General features: G+C 43.2%; 1 long non-coding RNA gene across 1 annotated transcript; it reads right to left on the bottom strand.

The window, feature by feature from the left end:
- Positions 1-1,042: 1,042 nt before the first annotated feature.
- On the bottom strand, positions 1,043-3,812 carry LOC117353682. The gene is made up of 2 exons (XR_004538000.1): positions 3,678-3,812; positions 1,043-2,319 (listed from the first exon to the last, which is right to left on the bottom strand). It is a non-coding gene; the product is annotated as an uncharacterized LOC117353682 (long non-coding RNA).
- Between the last annotated feature and the right edge of the window lie 833 nt (positions 3,813-4,645).

The following is a 4,645-nucleotide window of genomic DNA, read 5'->3' as shown; positions in this document are numbered from 1 at the left end:
TCGAGTTTTGTGATAATTAATGAGTGTATTAATATATTTAATGATTTTGGCTCCAGAAATTTAGAAATTGAGCGGACCATTCACAGCCTATAGAGACAGGATTTAACTATACTACTTAAAGTTTTGTTTACCATCTTATATGGATAACCTCTAGCACACATTTTATTTCTAAATGTTACTGCTTGCTGACATTCATTATCTGTGAGGTGATGAACATGAGTCATTGGAACCAAAATAAGCTTATTATAACCAGCCTCTGATGGACTTTAGGGAACCTATCTGCCCCTAATTAAAAACACAGTATTGAGGCCCCCCTCCTCCCCCCATTGGCAGCAATGCAGTTGGAGAATAGAGAATGACATGGGGACAAATTTTTCCTCGTCCCCACATGCCATGTGTAAGAGGACTCCTGCTGCTGTTATTTAGAAGCTATTGTACACCTCATTAGGTTATGGTTTCATATTTGATGGTTCGTACTCATTGGTGTTCATATATAGTGACACACTTTCGGTGTTGTTCGTCACTGACACATCTTGAGAGTTTTGACCCCTGACACAGGTACATCGTTGCTGAAACACAGCTGTATTGGGTCCTCTTGTACGTGCCACTAGACGCTGGCTGTAATAAACATTTTGGTTCCAATAATCATCGTGTTTGTTGCCTCACGTTGCTGGTTCCTGTGTTTCTCCACATGGGGCCTTCTTCCTTCTCCATTCACACACAGTGTACGCACATATTGACACTTATTTTCATTATCCACCTTAGCTGACAGATTGTGCTGCACTTGTCTGAAGTATGTTTTGCTTCATCCCACACAGGAGAGAGGGGAAACAAGCAAAGGAGGGCATTGTTGACCCACAGACTGAGGCAGAGGAGCAGTTTAACAGGGCTTACCACCTTACAAGGTCCTTCATTGAAAGGACTTGAGGCAGGTGTAGGCAGCCCATGCCAGAGGTGAAAGTATCAGACTACTGGGACACAAAGGAAAGGAAGCTGAGCCAACTGTCAGTGACAAATCACACCCCCATCATGCAGGACTGAATGCAAGAAATGTTTGTTTATTAAAAATATTTCTATACCACTATACGGTATACATATTTTCACTGAAAATATGTGCATATACTTGTGCTAGATAAATGTTTACTACTACTACTACTACTTCTATAGCACTGCTAGACATACGCAGCGCTGTACATTAAAACATTCAAGACACAGTCCCTGCTCAGTAGAGCTTACAATCTAATCAAACAAACAAACAGGAAAAGTAGGGGGACTTTCTCAGATATGGGTACTTCATAAGCAAGTGGAGGTTAAGAGTTATAAGCAACCTTGAAAAAGTGGGCTTTTTGCCTAGATTTGAATACTGCCAAGAACAGAGCTATACATCACTGCCCCCCCCTCTTTACCCTTCACAATGGCATTCACACACTTTCCCCTCACAATGGCACACACATTCACATACATACATGCATGCACTCCCCCCAAACAGAGGCCCATGCATACTTCCCTACCCCTTCACAATGATACACATCCACTCTCTCGCCTCCCTCCCTTCTGCTTCCTACTTATCACAATTTCCCCAACCTTGTCCCCTTCCCCTACAGGCTTTTCCATCCCTTCTGTTGTACCACATGGGTGGCAGGGTGCTCAGGGCTACTGTATGTTGTGTCACTTGTGTCTGTGCTGGGTCCAGAGCCATCAACCTGCACACCTGCCAGCCACACTGTGTTAAAGAAGTCAGAAAACTGAGGGGATTGCATTTGATCATTGGAAGCCACAGGTGCCACTGATGGTAGCTGGCATACAGAACGTGGGCCCAGTAGGAGCAGCCACGGTGTCTCCTGGACCTGATGCAGCAGTCTCTTGTTGAATGGGCTGGAGCTGTGGTGGTAGTGATAGTGCCGATTGATGGGGAAAGCCCTCTCAGATCTCAGGTTTTGCAGGAGAACAGCTGTCAGGGCCTGGTGCAGTCCTGACATATGTTGCATCATTCCTGATATATTCTGCCTTATGCCCGATGCATTCTGTGCTAAATCCTGCAGTGTTATTTTGATCTCACAGGCAACCTCGGTGCACTTCCTGCAGTATCAAGCTTCTCAGCTGCAGCATTTTTCATTTCCTTTGCTACATCTGTCTGCTGGAGGCTTCCACTGATTGATTCCTCCTACTTGAAGGCTGCTGCTACCCGAGCCCATTGGCTCCAGCCTCCACATCGTCACCAGATGCATCATAGAGCGGAGATGGTGGGTGAAGAAGCTATACTGCCACATCTTGCAGCTCCTCTTCCTCAGGTCTGGAGTTCTTTGTACCCACTGGCACCTCGGCAAATAAGAGGAAGACAAAAGTGATCCGATATAGTACAAGAATAAAAATGTATTCCAATAACAACACAGATGGGATATAGCAAAACAATTGCTCGACTTGGCCAAGTTTCATCCTTTCCTGGGGTGCTTAGGGACAAGCATGCATTGGGGCAAGCAATATTGTTAGGATAAAGCAGGTATCAGTTATTTTGATAATAAATAAAACATCAATAGAATTTAAAATATAATTCAAACAACGGATAAAATCATGCTCTGAATAAATTATCAAATTATAAATGTATACATATATAAAACTTCAAATGAAAGAAAACTAGAGTGCATAAAAGTTAACAGGAAGTGTATATGAAAGGCTATTAATTAAAATAAAATACAAGGGCACCAACAGGTTAATAAAACCAATCACTCATTAGATATCCAGACAGGAGTATCCAGATACAAACATTCTAAAAGATGTGTAACAGAAAAGGAACAGGATCTAAGTAAGAGCATACTGTATATTGTGACCGGGCGCGGCCAAGCCGGACACAGCAAGTGACCTGACCCAGTGCACACAAACCTCGGCCGAGCGTGAGCGAGGTTGTTTGGTAGCGTTCCAAAACCTCTGGCGCAATTCTTTGTACAGTTTATTGTTCACAAACACCACCCATAGAAACTTCCAGAGTGGCTTCCAGGTTTGTATCGCCCTAGTCCTTATGTTTCAACTCACATAAGCTTCACAAATCCAATCCAAGCAAAAACTCAAAAAGCCTTTTACACACAATCAAAGTTTCTTCAAAGGAAAAACTTCATGGGGGGGGGGGGGGGGGTCACAGCATTAAATCCCCTAAGAGTGGGATCTACTCCTATATTTTTTCCCAATGGATCAGCATGAAAGATCCCCTCCCAAGATCCCGACAAAAATGGCTGCCTTTGGCTGTTCCTGGTGCTCCTTATTCTCCTAGTAGTGTGAGGGAATTCATTTCCAACAGTATCTTCCCTACAATACATAAACCATAACAGAATGGCCCAAAAAAAAGGAGAAAAGAAAAATAGGCATCAGATATTCTCTCTTTGGTAAATAGGCTTTATATTGCCCTAGTTGCTCTCTTGCATAAACCACTTCCTTCAAATGGCATATGTCTTAAGGTTCAAAAACAAAACTTCCTTTTGCTTTATACCAGACACGAGCAGACCTTTACTTTAAATCCAGCCCCTTATCTGCAATTGCCTTTAGCTCACTTCCATAGCTTCAGTTTCAATACTGGGTAATCCAGCCACTTCTGTGTCCATGTCATAGGAACTCATATCATCTGCCATTTCATTTACAGATGAGTCAAAACTATCTTCTATACCTTCTTCATTAGCAGCTTTTACCTGAACTTGCTGCCATGAAGGAGATTGCTACTTTTGGGCTTTCAGTGGCTGTAGCCTGCTCCCTTCCCATTGCAGTGCTCTGGGTTGCTGGAACTGCTTATTCATGAGGGTTACACCTTTTTCTTTCCCTGCAGTGAGCTGATTAGTTCTCACTGCAGGTGAGTTTGAGAAACCTGGTTTCTGGGACCTTCTAGTCTGGTTAAAACCAGTCTCAGGCTGATTAGGATTGGTGTGTGTTCTAGCCCTGCTTTTCCCTTTCCCTAGCCCTTGTACTGTTAGGACATGTAGTTTCTCCTGGTGATTTTTTATAGCTGGTTTGGGAAAAGCTAAACCAGTCCTAGTCTTGGGCAATGTTTGAGAAGGTTTCAATAAAGGAAGACTTTACTTCTGAATATTCCTGGGAGCTGCTTTGAGCTTTAGGCTAACAGACTTAGGAATACTTTTACTGTTTTTAATATTAGGTTCCTCCTCTGGCCTTGATTCCTTACTACTAACAGGAGCAGCCCTGTGACAATATATAAAAAAATACTTAACATGGATTATAAAACTAGCAAATTCAGTTTCTCTTCCTCAGCATCTGCTTCTGCTGCTTGTGCAACCAGTCCTGCTAACCAGACAAGCTTATGTGTCCATATGTTATCTTATGACCCAGATCATAAAAGAAAACCATTTAAAACTTATCAAAACACTGATTCGGTGTCAGGTCAAAAAACATGCCGGAACAAAGGCGCGCGCAGACAATTGAGCGCAGTGTGGAGGTGCGCGCCGAAGAAAATTACTGTTTTTAGGGGCTCCAATGGGGGGGCATGGGGGGGAACCTCCCCACTTTACTTAATACAGATCGTGCCACGTTTTGGGGGGTTTGGGGGGTTGTAACCCCCCACATTTTTCTGAAAACTTCAATTTTTCCCTGTTTTTCGGGAAAAAGTTAAGTTTCCAGTAAAATGTGGGGGGTTACAACCCCCCAC

The sequence above is a fragment of the Geotrypetes seraphini genome, chromosome 2 (assembly GCF_902459505.1).
Source record: "Geotrypetes seraphini chromosome 2, aGeoSer1.1, whole genome shotgun sequence".
Classification (NCBI taxonomy): domain Eukaryota; kingdom Metazoa; phylum Chordata; class Amphibia; order Gymnophiona; family Dermophiidae; genus Geotrypetes; species Geotrypetes seraphini.
This window is presented reverse-complemented; position numbering and strand designations above follow the sequence as displayed.